The 22,029-nt window shown below is 38.1% G+C and overlaps 1 protein-coding gene across 3 annotated transcripts in view; it reads left to right on the top strand.

Annotated features, from left to right (window-relative positions):
• The window catches only part of asphd2 (aspartate beta-hydroxylase domain containing 2), an 89,834-nt gene that overhangs the window by 13,109 nt on the left and 54,696 nt on the right, over window positions 1–22,029 (top strand). For 2 of the 3 annotated variants that reach the window (XR_009515405.1, XM_059987871.1), the window contains exon 2: window positions 16,054–16,173. The exons of the other annotated variant lie outside the window; for it this stretch is intronic. The gene's annotated coding sequence lies outside the window, so the exon portion shown is untranslated. The remainder of the gene's footprint in view (window positions 1–16,053; window positions 16,174–22,029) is intronic. 3 annotated transcript variants of the gene reach the window in all.

Genomic DNA, 22,029 nt, shown 5'->3' with positions numbered 1-22,029 from the left:
AAATATCTTTGCTGGACCTGCCCGGGAATGCTTCTGTAATGCTCAGGGCGATCAGCTCATGTTTGTCTACTGGAAACCCTGTCCGCCCACCAAACCGGGTCTCACATTTGCGTAGAGGCTGTGTAATGCACACTGGTACAAACTCACACATAAAATATCAGACAGCACATAATGTATGATTTACAGATTACACTTTATAAATCTTAACTGGAACTATGTAATTAATAGAGATACAATATAAAAGGAAAGAAAAAGGCTCCAAACTTATCAGAGTTCAACCAATTTGTGCACGACCATTGGAGCTCAATTAACGGAGTCTTCTTTCCACCCTTCGATCTCCTCTGACCTCCTTGACCCGCCGCCTGGGACCAACCATGGTGGTCGACCAGGGTGCATCCAGCACGTCCTTCCTCTTCGGATCTCCTCCCGAAAAGCCCACGCACTGACTCAGGTTCCCACACATACAGAAAGAATAACATAGCTTCCATTGCTTAGTTCCTCAGTTATCTATAATTATAACCCAAACATTTCGGCTAAACAGAGCATTACTTCATCAGTTAACATACAGAGAAGCTATTTCATTATAAGCACTACAGGGAAGCCATTTTATATATGCAGTTGACAGTTAACATTACTGTTAATAATCTGAGACCCCTACTCTCCTATTGCGTCTGCGCAGTACTTGAATCAACATGTAGTGAGGCTCCTAGCAAGGAGAGGCTGATGATAGGGCAAAATTGCAGTCAATAGGATGATTTGCAATGTAAGATGCAGACAAAATTGAAAAGGGTAAGTACAAGACTGAAGGTGTTATATTTGAATGCATGCAGTATATAGAATAAGGTAGATGAACTTGTAGCACAGTTGCAGATTGACATGTGTGAAATAGGCATCACTGAATCATGGATGAAAGAAGATTATAGCTGGGACCTTTATGTCCAAGGGTACACATTGTATTGAAAGGATAGGCAGGAAGGCAGAGGGGTGGCGTGGCTTCAGTGGTTAAAAAAAATGAAATTAAATCATTAGAAAGAGGTGACTTATAGGTGAAATTGTTGTGGATAAAGCTAAAGAACTGCAAGTGTAAAGAACTCCCGATGGGAGTTGTATACAGACCCCCAAGCAATAGTATATACAGTCGCCCCTCCTTATCGGCGGATTCCGCATGCACGAATTCAACCAACTGCGAATCGCGAAAACCCGGAAGTGCTCTTGCAGCACTTGTTCAAGCATGTACAGACTTTTTTTTCTTGTCATTATTCCCTAAACAATGCAGTATAACAACCATTTTACATAGCATTTACATTGTATTGGGTATTATAAGTAATCTAGAGATGATTTAAAGTATATGAGAGGATGTGCGTGGGTTATTGTGCATTGGAATTGAAAAAATCGGAAGTTCTCTTACTAAAACAGGTACATTTGGTATTATTTAGCGTCAGTTAGTCAAACGTTTGTCTTAGTATATAGTATATATTTTATCTTTCTGTGCATATAAAGCACTTAAGAACGTATGTTTCAGCGCCGGGCTCAGGACCGGAAATTCTCAGGACTCGGGACAGATCGCTCCCTAGTGCACTCTCCACCGTGCTGGGTTGATGTGGATGGTCAAAAACTCAAAACCCTAAAACCTAATAATTAAACCACTGAGTTGCTTAGTAATAATTGTAGCTTTCATCGGGGCAGAGCCTTTCTCACTTTATCCTTTAAAATTGTTCCGATCGTTGACCAACCTAGCCTAACGCTTTTCCAATGACCGATGGCGTTTCACCTCTTGCCGATCGCTTTATTATTTCCACTTTATTTTCAATCGTGATCATGATTATTTTCGTGAACAGAAACAATGCACGTTCAGATCTCTGGCGCCGGGTCCTAATGTCCACCGCTCTGAGACAGGTTAAATAAGGTCTATGGTTCCGCTGGGTCCTAAGGTCCACCAGATTGAGACAGGTTGAATAAGGGACTTGAGCATCCGTGAATTTTGGTATCGACGAGGGGTCCCGGAACAAATCCCCCGCAGATAAGGAAGGCCGACTGTACTCTAAAGTTACAATGGGAAATAAATGCATGCCAAAAGGACAATATTGCAATGCTAATGGAGGATTTCAATATGCAGGTTGATTGGGCAAATCCAGTTGCTGGGAGATCCCAAGAGGGATAATTTCTAGAATTCCTACGAGATTGCTTTTTCGAGCAGCTTGTGGTTGAGCCCACTAGGGGATCAGCTGTTTTGGATTGGATGTTTTGCAATTAACCAGAATTGATTAGAGAGCATATGGTAAAAGAACCCTTAGGGGCAAGTGATCACATGATTTAATTCACCCTGAAATTTGTTAGATGTATCAGTATTACAGTAGAGTAAAGGGAATTACAGAGGCATGAGAGAGGAGTTGGCCAGAATTGATTGGAAAAGAACATTGGCAGAGATGATGGCAAAGCAGCAGTGACTGGAATTTATGGAAGCAATTCGGAAGGGACTGAATATATACATCCCAAAAAGGAAGAAGTATTCTGAAAGTAAGATGGCACAACCAGGGCTAACAAAGAAGTCAAAGCCAACATAAAAGCCTAAGAGAGGGCATAGAATAAAGGAAAAATTTGTGGGAAGTTAGAGGATTGGGAAGTTTTTAAATGCCAACAGAAGATAACTAAAAAAATTCATTAAGAAGGTAAAGATGGAATATGAATGTAAGCTAACCAATAATATTAAAGATGATACCAATAGTTTCTTCAGATACATAAAGTGTAAAAGAGAGGCAAGAGTGGATATCAGACCGCTGGAAAATGATGCTGGACAGGTGGTAATGGGGGACAACGAAATGGCTGATGAACTGAATAAATATTTTGTATCAGTCTTCACTGTGGAAGACACTAGCAGTATGGTGGAAGTTCCAGGTGTCAGAGATCATGAAGGTTTGAAGTTACCATAACTAGAGACAAGATTCTTGTGAAGCTAAAAGGTCTGAAGGTACTTAAGTCACCTGGACCAGATGGTGAATGAGGTGGCTGATGACATTGTGGAGGCATTAGTAATGATCTTTCAAAAATCACTAGATTCTGGAATGGTTTAGGAAGACTAGAAAATTGCAAATGTCATTCCACTCTTCAAGAAGGGAGAGAAGCAGAAGAAATGAAATTGTAGGCCAGTTAGTCTGACCTCCACAGTTGGGAGGATGTTGGAGTCGATTATTAAGGATGTGGTTTCAGGTTACTTGGAGGCACATGCTAAAATAGGCCATGGTGAGCATGGTTTCCTCAAAGGAAAATCTTGCCTGACAAATCTGTTGGAATTCTTTGAAAAAATAACAAACAGGATAGACAAAGGGGAATTCGTTGATGTACACTTGGACAGTTCAGAAGGCCTTTGACAAGGTACCACATATTAAGCCTCTACGAGCCCATGGTATTACAGGGAAGATTCCAGCATGGATAAAGCAGTGGTCAATTGGCTGGAGATAAAGAGTGGGAATAAAGGGAGCTGCCAGGTGGATGCCAGTGTCTAGTGGTGTTCCATAGGTGTCTGTGTTGGGATTGACTCTTTTTATATTATATGCCAATGATTTGGGGAATAGAATTAATGGCTTTGTTGCAAAGTTTGCAGACGATATGAAGATGGGTTGAGGGGCAGGTATCTTTGAGGAAATAGGGAGGCTACAGAAGGACTTAGACAGATTAGGAAAATGGGCAAAGAAGTGGCAGATGGAATATAGTGTTGGGATGTTTATGGTCATGCACTTTGGTAGAAGAAATGAAGGGGTTGGTTTTTGTCTAAGTGGAAAGGAAATACAAAAATCTGAGACAAAAAGGGATTTGGGAGTCCTTGTGCAGGATTCCCTAAAGGTTAATTTGCAGTTTGAGTCAGTGGTGAGGAAGGCAAATGTGATGTTAGCATTCATTTCAAGAAGACTAAAATCTAAAAGCAAGGACAAAATATTGAGACTTTATAAAGCACTGTGAGATCTTACTTGGTATATTGTGAGCAGTTTTTGTCCCATTACCTTAGAAAGAATGTACTAAAACTGGAGGGGATTCAAAGGAGGTTCACAAAAATGATTAGAAGATTAAACGGCTTGTCATATGTTTGGTGGCTCTCATCCTGTATTCACTGGAATTTGGGAGAATGAGGGGTGTCCTAATTGAAACCTATCAAATGGTGAAAGGCCTTGATAGAGAGGATGTTTTCTATGGTGCGAGTGTCTATGAACAGAGGACACAGTCTCAGAACAGAGGGGTGTCCTTTTAGAATAGAACTGAGGAGGAATTTCTTTAGCCAGAGTGCAATATATCTGTGGAATTCATTGCCACAGGCAGCTGTGAAGGCCAAGTCTTAAGTATATTTAAGGGCGAGATGGATAGATCCTTGATTGGTCAGGGCATGAAGGGAATCATAGGGAGCACAGGAGATTGGGGCTGAGAGGAAAATTGGATCAGCCATGATGAAATGGTGGAGTAGACTTGATGAGCCAAAATAGCCTAATTCTGCTCCTATATCTTATGGTCTTATGGTGTTCATCAATGTTGTACAAAGGTAAAAGCAATAACAGATGCTACAGGTACAGAGAAAGTGCAGTGCAGGTAGATATGAGATCCAAGGGCAATGAAAATGTAGACTGTGAGATCAAAGGGTTGGCTTTATAAAATTGATAGGAAATCAGAGAATTCAATAAGTGAGACAATTTAGATTTAAGTGCATGGAACAATTATAATAGATGTACTCTAAGAATGGCTAATAGTTATAATGCTGCAGTACCAAGATGCCAGAGGAAGTGGTAGATGCACTCAGACCAAGCTTAATGCTGAGGAGATAAATGGACATAGGTGCCTGATTTTATAAAATCAAACCCAAGATGTATGATATTTTATGTATACACATTAATTTGTGGAGTAACCTGTACATCAGTGGAGCAACAACCCATCGTAGCATTAACACCGCAGCATCAGTGGAGGGAAGCAGATGGTGATTAAATCTTAGAGAGACCAACTATGAGAACTCTTTAGCCTTTGGCTTTTTCTTCAAGTGGACATCAAGATTTGTCTCCCTTTGCTCCTCTCGTGAAGCAGTTCTCGACAGCAGGAAATCATGTCAAGAACACCTCTCTTTGCTTCTAGTCAGGGCATTACTGATGAACTGGTCTGTGATCTGTGTGATGGTGGTGATGCCGTTGCATGGAGAGGAGAAGTCTGCTGCATGGGTAACAGCTTGCTCTCAATATTGTACTGTTCTGGCTTGCATACTGCCTTGTGACACTGCACCAACAATGGAGACAACCATGGTAACATCCATGGTTGACCCCAACCAACAGAAGGCTTCTGTTCTTATTGACAATTTTTTTTCAGCCTATTGACAATCAGGACCAAGCATATGCCTGTATCACATGAAACAGTTTGCTCAGGAGTCTTGAAAAACTGATGGAAGTAGACTGAAAACCAAAATGACAGCAGCCTCCATTAGTAAGAATAGGCTGACTTCTGCAGAAAATGCAGTGAGTGGAGGATAATTACATGCTGTTTGATTTTCATAAAGCCATGCAGGTTACAGGTTGTCACTAGGCTCAAGTTTAATGGTGGTAATTATATAAGTTGTTGTGCTCTGGCTAGGAATAACATTGACACCAAATGCAGCTACTTTAAAATAAGCAAGAAAGGGTATTCTGGATTGTCTTCTGATCAAAGTCAAGTTTATTGTCATCTGCACAAGTACATGAATGCACAGGTGCAATGAAAAACTAATTTGTCACAGCATCATAGCAACAAAACATCATGTAGGCAGTATTCACAAGAAAAGCGTAAACTATACACAAATAAATAATATAAATTTTTACAAGAAGATCACAATTAGAACAAAACTCGGAAGTCCATTTTAGTGCAATGTGATCAATGTTCATAACATTGCTAACCTGCTCAAAGTTTCAAAATAAAGGCTCAAGACTGCTGTGCAGGTTGACCCTGTGGTTAAGAAAGCATATGGTGCATTGGCCTTCATCAAACATGGGATTGAGTTTAAGGGCCAAGAGATAATGTTTCAGCTATGTAGGACCTTGGTCAGACCCCACTTGGAGTACTGTGCTCAGTCCTGGTCGCTTCACTATAGGAAGGATGTGGAAACCATAGAAAAGGTGTAGAGGAGATTTACAAGGATGTTGCTTGGATTGGGAAGCATGCCTTATGAGAATAGGTTGAGTGAACTCAGCCTTTTTTTTCCTTGGAGTGACAGAGGATAAGAGGTGACCTGATAGAGGTGTATAAGATGATGAGAGGCATTGATTGTGTGGATAGTCAGGCTTTTTCCCAGGGCTGAAATGGCTATCAAGAGAGGACACAGGCTTAAGGTGCTTGGAAGTAGGTACTACTTCAGGAGTAAGTTTTTTACGCAGAGTGGTGAGTGCTTGGAATGGGCTGCCAGCAACAGTGGTGGAGGCGGATAAGATAGGGTCTTTTAGGACTCCTGGACAGGTATATGGAGCTCAGAAAAATACAGGGCTATGGGTAACCCTAGGCAATTTCTCAGGTAAGGACATGTTCAGCACAGCTTTGTGAGCCAAAGGGCCTGTATTGTGCTGTAGGTTTTCTATGTTTGTATCTTCAATTCCAGGCATACCCTTTGATTCGGAAATGGGGGATTCAGTTTTTCCCCGGCAGTTTGTCATTTGGGGAACAATCAGAACCAGCTATGTTGTTTCCACGATCAATCTCAGTAGTACCTTTAGTGTGTGCAGGGTATTTAATAATGGTCAATTGTGAAGGAAGAAGGAAGACAAGAGGTTGTCGATGTAAATTGTTTAAGTCATGGCCGTACCAGAGGAGGTGACATAAGCCCTAGCTTTTCAAAGTTGCCTGAAGTCATGAGTGACTCCAAAGGCATATCTAGTCTGTTAAAATGTTGGCTGATTTCCCAGTAGCTAGGATGCATGCTCTAGTGAGTGCAAAGAGTTCAGTTTGCTGTGCTGAGTGAGGAGAAAGAAAGGAATCAGACTCCACGGTTTCTATGTCGGAAACAACAGCATAGCCTGTATAACACTGGCCTTGGTTGTCTATAAAGAAGCTCCCATCTACATAGAAGACTAAGTCTGGATTAGCAAGGGGGATGTCAGTCATGTCAGGTCAGACTTCTGTCAGTTGGTGATTAATTGTTGCACAATCATGGGGTGGTCAATCTAGACTCTCAGGAGGGCATTCTAAAAAGGTAGCTGGGTTCACAGTAGAACAGGGGAAAAAATGGAGAAGGGGGTTCTGAAGCAGGACCTCATGTAGTGTCCTTATATTTGTTCAGAATTGGACAAAATCAAAAATCAACCTTTCCTCACAAGTGAAAAAAACAAACATTTAAATATAGAAGATTGCTCTTGCCACCCACTGAAATGTTATGTACTAAAATTTAAGTGAACTTTTTCCCTTTAGATGACCTCGGTGGTTTGCTTTGAAAGACTGAATGAGACACTTCTTTCTGACAAGGCCACAAATTGTTCATACAGCTACAATGATAAATAACGTACTTCTTTATCTGATATACTGCTTTCTTAGAAATACTTTGTCTTTGCAAACTACAATCTAATTTAAAATGGCTTTATGAAGCTTAAGTGGATTCTGACCAGTTCATATTGTTGGATTTAACCTTGTCGGCCACCTTGCTGGGTGAGGCATGGAGGAGGAGAGCACTGTACTGTGGGGGCTGGTTCCCTGCTGCATACAGTGGATCTCCCGATCGTGCAGAATAAATGGCATTAAAGCGTTCTAGGAAATCATCGGGGTCTCATCTTTTCCCGGTTTACACTTACATCTGTGGAGGGGGCCAGAATGTGGGACAAGGCGTTCAATGTATTTTCAATCGTCCGCGGTTCGGTTTGCCTGGTCGCGATTAACTGGTCGTAGTTGCCTTGTCTAGGTCGAATGGTGAATTGTGTCTGATTAGTAGGAGTAAGGATGGCTATAGCCAAAGGGAATAAATCTCAGGAGTTAGCGGAATAAATAGTCAGGACAGTTCTTAAATAACTACAGAACCCTTGGGGGTTGACCTTCTTGTCAGTGCGGCATTCAGTGTACCACAGAGTTTGGAAGGGGTCCAGGGTTTATGGATTTGCATAGTAGGTTCTTGTTCCGCCATTCTGGCTTGTGGGTTAGGAGCAGTCCTCATGGGCAATTGATACTGAGTCTGTATTAGTCCCGGTAAAACCAATGACCCTTGCTCAGGGGTCCACTGCAAGAGAGGTCCAGTCTGACTGTGCGTGTGGTCAGAAACAGGTATTGGGTTTCCCAACTGTTCTGCAGGAACTGCATTGGTCAGTGGTGATGCAATGGCTGTTGAGATGGTGATTGAGGCACCAGGGCGAGAACCATATGGGGTTGGGGAACTGGACCGTGGTAAAACAGGTGCCGACACAGTTGTGGGTAGTACGGCGAGATTATTAGGTTGCCTTACCCATTACTAATTATCAGTATCGTTTAGGGAATCGGTTGTAATGTCTGGATAGAGGTGGGATACCCCAAAATTATTTTTATTTTCAGTTTCCATTTTCCCTTTATTTATACTTCCAGGACCAGTATGTTTTATCTCTGATACAGTTTCTTTCTCTGTCTCCTTTGTCTGTTTCTGTCCCTAATCCCATTCTTCACAAATCGGTCTCAACTCTTGCCAACTCCTGGGATTGCCTCTTTTATCATGTACGTCTAACCCTCTTTGCTTAGCGTTATCAGTCCAACAACTTAGTTTATGTCTATCTTTTATTTCTGCCTCTTGTTGCTGTAGGCCAATCAGCCGACCATACTCTTTCCCTGCCTTCCCTTTCCATATTCTCTCTTCCGCCTGCTGTATTAAATTTAAATCAAATGTACCTCCTGCAGGCCAGTAGTCTTTTCCCAAAAGTTTAGACAATAGTCTCAGTTTCTTTTCATTGTCTGGATATTCGTCTATTATTTTCTATAACGGTCTATTCCCCCCCACTTTGTCTAAGCACGCACCCATCATATTCTGGGGGATTCGAAACACCCATCTTCACTTACAAGAAGACTCAAACTTCCCAATTATTCCGGGAGACTCGAACCACCCATCTTGATTTACTGTTCTGGAGGACTCATACAGTCCGTCTTGATTCACTGTTCTGGGGGACTCGAACTGCCCGTCTTGATTTACTATTCTGGGGGACATGAACCACCCGTCTTGATTCACTATTCTGGGGGACTTGAACCGCCTGTCTTGATTCACCATTAACCATATAGCCATATAACAATTACAGCACGGAAACAGGCCATCTTAGCCTTTCTAGTCTGTACCGAATGCTTACTCTCACCTAGTCCCACTGACCTGCACTCAGCCCATAACCCTCCACTCCTTTCCTGTCCATATACCTATCCAATTTTACTTTAAATGACAATACCAAACCTGCCTCTACCACTTCTACTGGAAGCTCGTTCCACACAGCTACCACTCTCTGAGTAAAGAAATTCCCCCTCGTGTTACCCTTAAACTTTTGCCCCCTAACTCTCAACTCATGTCCTCTTGTTTGAATCTCCTCTACTCTCAATGGAAAAAGCCTATCCACGTCAACTCTATCTATCCCTCTCAAAATGTTAAATACCTCGATCAAATCCCCCCCTCAACCTTCTATGCTCCAATGAATAAAGACCTAACTTGTTCAACCTTTCTCTGTAACTTAAGTGCTGAAACCCAGGTAACATCCTAGTAAATCGTCTGTGCACTCTCTCTATTTTGTTGATATCTTTCCTATAATTCGGTGACCAGAACTGTACACAATACTCCAAATTTGGCCTTACCAATGTCTTATACAATTTCAACATTACATCCCAACTCCAATACTCAATGCTCTGATTTATAAAGGCCAGCATACCAAAAGCTTTCTTCACTACCCTATCCACATGAGATTCCACCTTCAGGGAACTATGCAACATTATTCCTAGATCATTCTGTTCTACTACATTCTTCAATGCTCTACCATTTACCATGTATGTCCTATTTTGATTATTCCTACCAAAATATAGCATCTCACACTTATCAGCATTAAACTCCATCTGCCATCTTTCAGCCAACTCTTCTAACTGGCCTAAATCTCACTGTAAGCTTTGAAAGCCTACTTCATTATCCACAACGCCACCTGTCTTAGTATTATCTGCATACTTACTAATCCAATTTACCACCCCATCATCCAGATCATTAATGTATATGACAAACAACATTGGACCCAGTACAGATCCCTGAGGCACATCACTAGTCACCGGCCTCCAACCTGACAAACAGGTATCCGCCACTACTTTCTGGCATCTCCCATCCAGCCACTGTTGAATCCATTTTACTACTTCAATATTAATACCCAACGATTGAACCTTCCTAACTAACCTTCCGTGCAGAACCTTATCAAAGGCCTTACTGAAGTCCATATAGACAATATCCACTGCTTTACCCTCGTCAACTTTCCTCATTACCTCTTCAAAAAATTCAATGATTTGTCAAACATGACCTTCCAAGCACAAATCCATGCTGACTGTTCCTAATCAGACCCTGTCTATCCAAATAATTATATATACCATCTCTAAGAATACTTTCCATTAATTTACCCACCACTGACGTCAAACTTACAGGCCTATAATTGCTAGGTTTACTCTTAGAACCCTTTTTAAATAATGGAACCACATGAACAATATGCCAATCTTCCGGCACCATCCCTGTTTCTAATGACATTTGAAATATTTCTGTCAGAGCCCCTGCTATTTCTACACTAACTTCACTCAAGGTCCTCGGGAATATCCTGTCAGGACCTGGTGATTTATTCACTTTTATATTCCTTAAAAGTGCTAGTACTTCCTCCTCTTTAATCGTCATAACTTCTCTACTTGTTTCCCTTACCTTACACAATTCAATATCCTTCTCCTTAGTGAATACTGAAGAAAATAAATTGTTCAAAATCTTTTTAATCTCTTTTGGGGGGGACATGAACCACCAGTCTTGATTTACTATTCTGGGGGACTCACACTGTCCGTCTTGATTCACTATTCTAGGGGACATGAACTGACTGTCTTGATTTGCTATTCCCTTTGGGTCCTGTTAGTGGTTGTTAACCGCCAAAATAAGAGAACAAACAGAGTCAGAGAGCAGAAAGGAACCAACGTTAAACCCTACCTTGTGGGCCTGTTCGTCTCTGATTCACCCTAACTTATTCAGTTTTGGCTAGGGGTCTACCATATATTGGGACCCTGCTCACAGCACCAAGATGTTAACCTGCCTCTCTACTGGAAACCATTTAGGTTCAGACCTAGAGAATAACTGTCAAACACAGTTTACTTAAAAGTACATGCTGTTTATTAGCAAGCTTGTGTTCTCAGTTGGCAACACAGAACCTCTGCTTACCGAGCCTGAGAAAATATGCAGTCAAGTGAGCCCAGAAGATGTTTGGAGCTATTGATGTACATTGTTACCACATACAGATAAGGGTAGACTCAGGCTACGTCCACACTACACTGGATAAATTCATAACCAAAGCTTTTTCTCTTTGTTTTTACCCTCCATCCACACTAAAACGGCGTTTTTGTCCCCCGAAACCGGAGATTTTCAGAAATGCTCTCCAGAGTGTGTAATTTTAAAAACACCGCTTGGCTGGAGCAGTGTGGACAGGGTAAGCGGAGAAATCTAAAAATGCTGTCATGACGTGCCGGAACAGATGGTGATAGCAGCGCACCATTTCATTGTTTTCTTGAACACAACCTAACAATTTCAGAACAGATGACAACAAGACTGAAGCCAGAAGAGTTAGAAACGTACTCACCAAATACTTTGACCCATAACTTACTGAATAAATAAGTATACTCACTTTGCCCTACTTTCTGTCCTTGCTCGTATGAGGGTGGTTTACCTATTTATGCAAGTACTTCTCTGACAATTGTGTGGAAATACAAGATAATACTGATGCAGACATGCTTTATACATTTAACAAGGGGCTTTATTAAATCAACAGAGTTCATCAGTTTTTCAGTGTTCGTTGTCAACCAGGTCATCCTGTCGGTTGCCTCCATACGCTCCAATATTTGTTTTTTTTTTACTTTTAAGTCCTCCTGCGCGATAGCCAACAGCTGTCTGTTGTTTAAGTTTTTCTAGTCTGTAACTGCACAAACGCGCACTTTCAGAGCAAGATTCGACACCAAACATCTGTTTTCGGTAGATGTGTCCTGCGCATGCACAGTCGGAGGAGATTCGCCGAAATATCCATTTTAATGTTGACAGAGATATTTTTTAAAACGCATAGTGTGGACGCCTATTGTTTTTATGCAAAACTGACATTTTCAAAATTATCCGATCTAGTGTGGACATAGCCTAAGAAACTTCTCATGGAACAAACACTTCTTTGTTTATACATTATTCTCACAGAACGACTTTTCAAGCTGCCAAGAAGTCAGTTAGGTTCTAGCCCTTTTAAGTCTGCATATAATTCCTCAGGTGGAGCTGAGGTGCATACAGGCAGTCCCCAGGTTACAAACGAGTTCTGTTCCTGAGTCCGTCTTTAAGTCGGATTTGTACGTAAGTCGGAACAGGTAATCCGGTATTTAGTGTCAGTTAGTCAAACGTTTGTCTTAGTATATAGTACATGTTTCACCTTTCTATGCATATAAAACACTTAAGAAATGTATGTATTTCAATAATTAAACCACTGCATTGCCTAGTAATAATTGTAGCTTTCAACAGGGCAGGGCCTTTCACATGCTCCATTATTCCCACTTTAACCTTTACCTATATCCTTTAATATTGTTCCAATCGTTGACGGACTGTAGCCTAACACTTTTCCAATGACTGATGGCGTTTCACCTCTTTCCGATCGCTTTATTATTTCCGCTTTATTTTCAATCACAATCGTTTTCCGTCAACGGAACAGAAAACTGCAGATTCAGCAGCAGCAGCAGCGGGCGGCAGGTCCTCTGCTGCCCTGGGTCCTAAAGTTCACCCACACTGAGACAGATTAAATGGGACAAGTAGGGGCTGTGCTGACTGGAAAGTGGGGAGGGGGGGGGAAATCAGAGTGAATCTTGCTAAGAAATATTTAAGCCAAATGCAAAGTTACACACTCAGCAGTGTTAACGGCAACGACTTAAAATGGTGGAAAGCGTCGTGATTGGACTTAAAATGGCAGATGGCCTCGTGATCTGACTTAAAATGGCGGATGATGTTCTCCTCCCTCCATTCGTAAGTACAAGTTGTTCGTAAGTCGGATGTTCATAACTCAGGGACTGCCTGTATAGATATATGGTCCAATATTTGTCTTAACAAAATAGAATGTTCGCCATTCAAGATGATCCTGTATTCACAGGACTTGCTAAGTATTCTTATGAACCAGTGATGCCCAGAGACCAGACAGTCTTTCTTTGTTCTCATAAGAGGTTATTAACTAGTCAGCAATCTGTATCTTTAAAGATGAGGTATCTTTTGTTTTTTTACCTTCGCAGATTACATGCTGCCATTATAAATACTGGGTATTGCAGTACTGCAAGACAAATTAGAACAGCCTGTCTTCATTCACAATAATTGATGTTTTAATTTGCACAAGCAGTCAGTGTTACGATCTTCAAAGTGTCATCCTGTTGTTAAATAGTATGTTTTTTTACAGTGCTGTTCAAGCCCTTCGGCCCATGATGTTGTGCCGACCTTTAAACCTCCCCGTGACTGTGGGTTTCCTCTGAATGTTTTGGTTTCCTCCCACATTTCAAGAGAAGTACGAGTTAGGATTAGTAAATTGAGGGCGTGTACTGTTGGTGCCAAAAGTGTGGTGAAGCTTGTGGGCTGCCCTGACACCTCATCAAACTGTTTTGGTCATTGAAGTAAACAATGCATTTCATTGTATATTCTGATGTATTGATGTACATGTGACAAATAAAGCCAATCTTTCTTCCTTTCTATTTCAAATTCAATTAAATGCCTTCCTTCCACATAGCTGTCCATTTTTCTGTGATCCATGTGACTATCTAAGAGTCTGTTAAACCTCCCTATTGTCTGTGCCTCTACCCCTTCAGAGCTTTCCGTGCACTCACCACTGTGCAGAACAAAAAAACCTCTAATGTCCACCCTGTACTTTACTCCAAACACTCAAAATTATGTCATCTCATATTTGCCAGTGCATCCTGGGAAAAAAGCACAGGCTCTACATTCCGTCAATGCCTCTTGTCTTCTGCACCTCTATCAAGTCATCTCTCCTTCCTTTGTCCTAGCTCGCTCAACTTTTTCTCATAAGACATGTTCTCTAATCCAGGCAGCATCCTGGTAAATCTCCTCTACACCCTCTCTAAAGCTTCCACTTCCTTCCTATAATGAGGAGACCTGTGAAGAAAATAAGCTTCAGTATGATCCATTTAGGTCCAATCACCTTAAGTTTTCAACTTTATTCTTTCAATAAATTTGAAGCTTATTAGCATATATCCTGTGAGGGCTGAAAAGAGATGTGCCTCGTTTCATGACAGTGAGTGGTGCCAAGTCAGAGTTTTTGGAAAGGCATCCTGTCATATTTTGTCAGGACATACCCTCTGCTGTTCTATGAACAAATAATGTGCTTGTAAGGTGGAAAATGCTCATCACATCAGTAACATCTGAGAACCAATAAAATGAGTGAATTGGAAGAGAAGAAATAGAAACAGGGGGTGGAGTTTCAAGATGGCGACGTAAACATCTGCCTTTTTAGGCGCTCTTCACTTTTCTAACTATAATCACCCTTTAATCAAATCTTTTCGAATTTAATCAAATGAGTTGATATTTTCGACTGACTTTTTTTTCCTTAAAACTATATTTGATCTAACTTTGCCGAACTTAAAATGGCTACAAGTAAGAAATCGTCTAAGGAGCCTTTATCTATCGATGCAATTTCTAATCTTCTGGACACTAAACTTGCAAGTTTGGAAAGCAAGCTGGAAAGTAAAATGGCAAGTTTGGAAGATAACCTGGAAAGTAAAATAGCAAGTTTGGAAAACAAGTTTACCACGAAAATGTCTGAACTTGAAGGAGCTGTTAAATCGCTTGATACTAAGTTTCAGTCGCAGGCAACGGATATTCAGCAGCATGAAGATAAGTTGGAGACTCTTGAAAAATTAATTGTTGAAAAAGCATGTACACTTGAGGAGTTGGATAAGAAGGTACAATCGACTCTTAAAGTTGTAAATCAGCATAAGTTTAAAATTACTGATCTCGAAAATCGATTTCGCAGACAGAATTTGCGAATTATTGGGTTTCCCGAAAGAGCTGAGTCCGGTGATTTAACTGAATTTTTCTCTAAATTACTGTGGGAAATTTTCGGTGATGAAGGTTTGCAAACTAAACCTGTTATTGACCGTGCTCACAGAGTTGCGAGGTTTTCGTCTATGACTGATAAACCACGAGCGGTGATTGTTCGCCTTTATTATCCTCGTGAGAAAGAGCTTTTAATTCGATTAGCTCGTAAAAAAGGTATGATTTCTTACAATAACTTCAAATTTCAAATTGTTGAGGATTATTCTTATGAGGTTATGAGAGCCAGAATCGCTTTTAAACCAGTGATGGCAGAGATTTATTCGATTGGACTTAAACAAGTTTTAATGTATCCAGCGAAGCTTAGAATTACGCTGAGCGACAACAGTCAGCAAATTTTTAACACTCCGGAAGAAGCGAAGAAATTTGTTGAAGAATTTCGATCTTCTACTGCAACTTGAACTATGTGTTATGTGGAAGATTTTTCGGAGAGAGGATATCTTTCTATTTTAAGTTTTAACCTATGAAGCTGGGTTATAACTTCTTATTTTGATCTATGGGTCTGGTTTTTTTTACTATCATCATTGTTTATAGATGTTCTTTTTAATTTTTATAGTATCTTTTTTTTTCTTTCTGTTTTGGTTATATACGTTTATATTTTGCAATAATGATTTACTTTTTTTTAAGATGTCGTTTCTTTTTCCCGTAAGATTCTGTTTTTTGTAAGCATTTATTTGTTTGCCTGTACTCAGATATGGGACGAATGTTTTGGATTTTTGGTTTTTTTTATATATATTGCACTGTTTATTACATCCCTTTTTTTAAAATCTTATTTTGTCTTTTAATAGATTGCTGAACTCACATTTGTATTTAGTAATATGGCTTTTTCAAAATGGCGTTTCTTCTTCCCATAAGTCGTTGCTTTTGAAACGTCATCTTGTATTTGAACACGGGATTTTTTTTTAAAGGTATATTACACTTTTAAATTTTGACGTTTATACTTTTTTTATTAATGATTGTTTTATTATATTAGTTTTCTTTTATTCTGATTGATATTTTTTTTTTGCAACTCTATATCTTAATTTGGGTGTTATATAGTTTTCTTTTAATCTTTTTATAGAGCTGCCATCTTGAAATGGGGGTAATATTAGTATTAGATTATGCGCCTGCCGCTTGGCTTTTTTTCGAAGGGTGGGGGGAGGGGGTAGGGATCTTTTTTCACGCTTTTGCTTTTTATTTTTTTGCTTTTAGTTTATGGGCCGACTTTAAATTATTAATATTGTTGAGGTGTCATGTTCTCCGGTTGCTCCTGAATCAATTTTCCTCCTTCCTGAATTGTGGGTTATGTGTCTTTCTAACCTTTTATGATACACACAACTAATATTAGTATGATGGATAAATCTGTTAACTTTATTTCCTGGAATACTAATGGTTTAAATCATCCGATTAAACGTAAAAAAATATTTAAAGTATTCCATAGACTGAATGCTAATATTATCTTTGCACAGGAGACCCATATCAGGAGGGAGGATAATCAATGTTTTTTTAGGTTCTGGAAGGGTCAACAATTTCACTCGAATTGTACCACTAAAATTAGGGGTGTGTCTATTTTTATAGACCCCTCAATATCGTTTACACATCATGAAATTATCTCTGACCCACAGGGTAGATTTTTGTTGATAACTGGTTTACTTTTCCATCGGAAAGTTGTTCTAGTTAATATTTATGCTCCAAACTTTGACTGCCCTGAATTTTTTAAACGTTTATTTACTTCCCTTCCTAATCTAAATGAATATATGTTGATAATGGGTGGAGATTTTAATTGTTGTTTGAATCCTTCGATGGATAGATCTAAACCTATTCGTACTCTTCCGAACAGATCAGCCCTACTTATTAATTCATTTATGGTTGACTCGGGAATTACAGAAATATGGCGGTTTTTGAACCCTAAAGATAAAGAATTTTCATTTTTTTTCACATGTATATCATAGCTATTCTAGAATTGACTATTTTCTTATTGATCATCAGTTATTAACGGATGTTATTGATTGTAAATATGATTCTATTACTATTTCGGATCATGCACCTTTGAAGTTATCTATTAAGATTTCGGACTATTTCCAATAATATCAGATCTTGGAGGCTTAACGCTACTTTGCTTCAAGACCCAGAATTTATCACCTATATAAAACAGCAAATTGACTTGTTCTTCTCAACAAACTGTACTGAAGAAATCGACAGAGGAATACTTTGGGACTCTTTTAAGGCTTTTATTCGTGGACAAATTATCTCATATTCTGCTGGTAAAAGAAAACAAAGATATTTAGATATTGCTTTATTAGTGGATAAAATCAAGGAAATTGATAAGATTTATTCCGTGACTCCTACCAAAGAACTTTATAAGAAGAGAGTTGAGCTTCAAATGGAACGTAGTTTACTATTATCTTCTTCAATTGAAAATCAATTAATTAGGACCAGGGCTCAATTCTATATTCACAGTGATCGTACTGGTAAACTGTTAGCTAATCAATTAAAGGCTATCTCGACTAAGCGACAAATTATTAAAATTCGCAAACAAGACGGTAATTTAACTACTGATCATAAAGAAATTAATAATACCTTTCAAGATTTTTATAAATCTTTATATCAATCAGAATTTGATGGTGACCAGTCCATGATAGATAATTTTTTTAACAATTTGAATATTCCTAAACTGATTGATGAAGATCATAGCCTGTTAGATGCTCCTATTTCTATGGTGGAAATAGGAGAGGCTATCTCATCAATGAATTCAGGGAAAGCTCCTGGTCCTGATGGTTATATAGTAGAATTTTTTAAAACTTTTTCTTCTTTGCTCTCTCCTTGGTTATGTGAAATTTTTAATGATGCGTTTGCTAAGAAGAGATTACCTCAATCTTTTTATGAAGCTAATATCTCTCTAATTCTTAAAAAAGATAAAGATCCTACTTTATGTACATCTTATCGCCCTATATCACTATTAAATGTAGATTCTAAGATTCTTACAAAAATTTTAGCTATTAGATTAGAAAAAGTACTATCACAGATTATTTCAGAAGATCAAACTGGTTTTATGAGGAATCGTATTCCTTTTTTAATGTTAGAAAATTATAATATAATTCATACTTCACCACCCACAATCCCAGAATGTGTTATTTCATTAGATGCTGAAAAAGCTTTTGATAGAGTTGAATGGATATATTTATTTAATACATTGAGAAATTTTAATTTTAGTCCTAACTTTATATCATGGATTAAATTAATATATCATAAACCTGTTGCTTCTGTTCTTACAAATAACTATAGATCCTCTTTTTTTCAATTATCTCGTGGTACGAGACAAGGCTGTCCCTTAAGTCCTTTATTATTTAATATTGCATTAGAACCTTTAGCTATTGCTATTCGTGAATCTCCTAATATTTTTGGTATTACCCGTAATGAGAAGTTATACAAATTATCACTTTATGCTGATGATTTGCTGTTATATATTTCTGACCCTGATAGGTCTATTCCCGTTATTTTATCCTTGTTGGTTCAATTTGGTACTTTTTCTGGTTATAAACTAAATTTAGATAAGAGTGAATTATTTCCTTTAAATGCTTTAATTTCCTTTAAATTTTCCTTTTATTGAGTGATAGGATACCATTTAAAGTTGTTACTGATAACTTTACCTATTTAGGTATAAAAATTACCAAGAAATATAAAGATTTATTTAGACTGAATTTTTTACCTATGCTTCATCAAATTCATCAACTTACTACAAGATGGTCTCCTCTGTTTTTATCATTAATTGGTCGGATTAATGCTATTAAAATGATGATTTTACCGAAATTTTTATACTTATTTCAAGCCCTACCAGTTTTTATTTCTAAATCTTTTTTTGATAACATTGATTCAAAAATTTCCTCATTTGTGTGGCAAAATAAAAACCCTAGGTTAAGTAAAAAGCAATTACAAAAATCTAAAAAAGATGGTGGTTTAGCTTTACCCAATTTTAGATTTTATTATTGGGCAAATAATATTCGTAATTTAATGTATTGGAAACTAGATTTGGATTCACCACTGTGCCCACAGTGGGTAAATTTGGAATGTAATGAGGTAAAGGGATATTCTCTATTCTCTGTTCTTGGTTCTTGTCTTCCTGCTGATTTAGTTAAATTTAATAAACAAATATCTAATCCTGTTATTAAACATACATTACGAATTTGGTTTCAATTTCGTAAGTTTTTTACTTTGAAAAACTTTGTTCTTGATAGCCCTATCTTACTTAATTTCTTTTTCAAACCCTCTTGGACAGATCAAGCTTTTAACATATGGAAAAGGAAAGGTATAAAATGTTTTCGTGATCTCTTTTTTGAAGATACTTTGATGTCATTTGACCGACTTTCCAACAAATTTGAATTACCTAAATCTAATTTTTTCAGTTATTTACAAATTAGAAATTTCTTACATAAAGTTTTACCATCTTTTCCTAATTCAACTTTGGTGGACTTTACAGATTTGATTTTTACCTTAAATCCTTGTCAGAAGGGATTAGTAGCTTTTATTTATAATATGATTATGAAGATACAACCAGAAATATCAGTTAGAATTAAACAAGAATGGGAAAAAGAACTTCGATATAATATATCAACAGATAAATTGGAAAAAATTTTGCAAATGGTTAATTCTTCTTCTATATGTGCTAAACATGCTTTAATACAATTTAAAATTGTACATAGAGCTCATATGTCTAAAGATAAACTTGCTCGATTCTATTCTCATATTAACCCTCAATGTGACAGATGTCATTCAGAAGTGGCCTCATTGACCCATATGTTTTGGTCATGTCCCACTTTACATAATTACTGGAAGGACATATTTACTACTATTTCCTCAATTTGGAATATAGATTTACAACCTCATTTTATTACTGCAATTTTTGGCATACCAAATGAAGATGGTAATCAGTTTTCCCCTTCAATCAGACGAATGATTGCTTTTGTAACATTAATGGCCAGAAGGTCTATATTACAAAATTGGAAAGAAGTAAATCCTCCTACCACGTTTCAATGGCTTTCTCAAACTATTTCTTATCTGAGCCTGGAAAAAATTAGAAGCACTACTTTTGATTCATCAATTAAATTTGAAGAAACTTGGAGACCATTTATTCGACATTTTCATATGAATTAATTTGGCCCTTTCCAGACCTTTTTTCTGCTTATTCATGTTCAGGTATGGAGTTCCGGAGTTTGTTGACACTATCATATACTTGTAAACTATTATTATTGCCCATGTTAGTTTAGTGTAGAGTTTTATTTTTCTTAATATATACTTTTTTTTCACATATTTTCAAATTTTTTTTTCTCTTTTTTAATGGTTATTTTTGGGTTTTTTTCATATATAATCATATGGACTTGATTGATTAAGGTATTTTCTTCTGTTGATGTTTAATAGGATATTGTTATCTTATTATCAACGTGATTTCAAGTCTATTGTATTCATAATTTACTCATTATTATGTTATGTTTTTTTTTGTGTATATATGAAAATCAATAAAAAGATTGAAAAAGAAAGAAAGAAATAGAAACAGGTTTAAGACATCAAACTCCTTGAGCCTGTTCCAGTGTTAAGTGAGAACAGTGCTTATCCTGTGAAGTTCATAACCTAACTCATTGCCAGAAGCCCTAGAAATTGCATATACTCAGAAGCATTTTATAGAAAGGAGCATAGGGTTGGGAGAGTGGAAAAGAGGCTTGTTGTTGCTGAATGTGTTGTTCTGCTGAACATTGTGGACATGTTATGTTGGCGCTGGAATGTGTGGAGACACTTGCAGCTGCTCCCAGCAGATCCTTAACACACACAATGCGTTTCACTATGTCTTTCAATGTACGTGTGGTAAATAAATGGGAATCTGAATCGGTATCTGAAGGAGAAGCAAAGGAAAGAATTGGGGATGATATAGGTATTAAAAACATGAAATGCAAAGCTATATAAAATGTTCAGACGGGAGACAAACTACTTCATTGGCTCAGTAAATATTTACAAATTATAGTGGTAGAAATTAAAATATGAAACAAGACAGTTCTTGAATCCAGTTTCCAACAGTTACTTGGGTTTCCAAACTGGGTGGAGATCTTGGAGTTTTCAGTCCTCTGTAATCAAAACATGATCAGTTGGTTCATCAAAGTTCAAAAACTGGATGAATAGTAGCTAGGTTTACATGGAATGCACTCTGCTGAACTAGACTATTGAACCCAACTAGTTATCTGGTGCTATTCTTTCCCCAGATCTCTTTAATCCCCTCTTTCTCAAGTGTGATTATCTTGTAAGCCTCCCTAAACAGATACATTTTGAGAATTCTGTTCTATAACTAATTTTTGAAGTCAGCGAGTGTACGGTTTTCAGATTCAGAATGTAAAGAATTAGGTATCTTTATTGATGTAACCTCAGGTATTTCCAACTGATTTTCCTGGAAAAGGTGTATCTTCTGACTCCTCAAATCCTGCCTGTTGTTTGAGGTATAAATCAGGTTATGAGTGCAGATTAAACAAATTCAAAGAAGCTTAAGGCTACCTGTGATAAAGCAGCTGTCATGATTGGAAGCCTAGCAAGGCTTGAAAAAAATACATCCCTTCCTTCAGTAGTACATCGAATTAGCAAGCTCTTACTGCAATTGTTTATCTTGCACCAAGCCCTAATCCAACAGTCTGCATTTCCCAGAAGACAACAAATGTCTGGGAATGTCACTATAAATGGGAACTTCTCCAAGTTGCACATTGTCCAAACTAGTGACGGCCATAGCCCAGTGGGTAATATTCTCAGAA

The sequence above is a fragment of the Hypanus sabinus genome, chromosome 13, assembly GCF_030144855.1.
Source record: "Hypanus sabinus isolate sHypSab1 chromosome 13, sHypSab1.hap1, whole genome shotgun sequence".
Taxonomy (NCBI): Eukaryota; Metazoa; Chordata; class Chondrichthyes; order Myliobatiformes; family Dasyatidae; genus Hypanus; species Hypanus sabinus.
The sequence above is the reverse complement of the archived record's forward strand: the minus strand, read 5'-3'. Positions and strand labels throughout refer to the sequence as shown.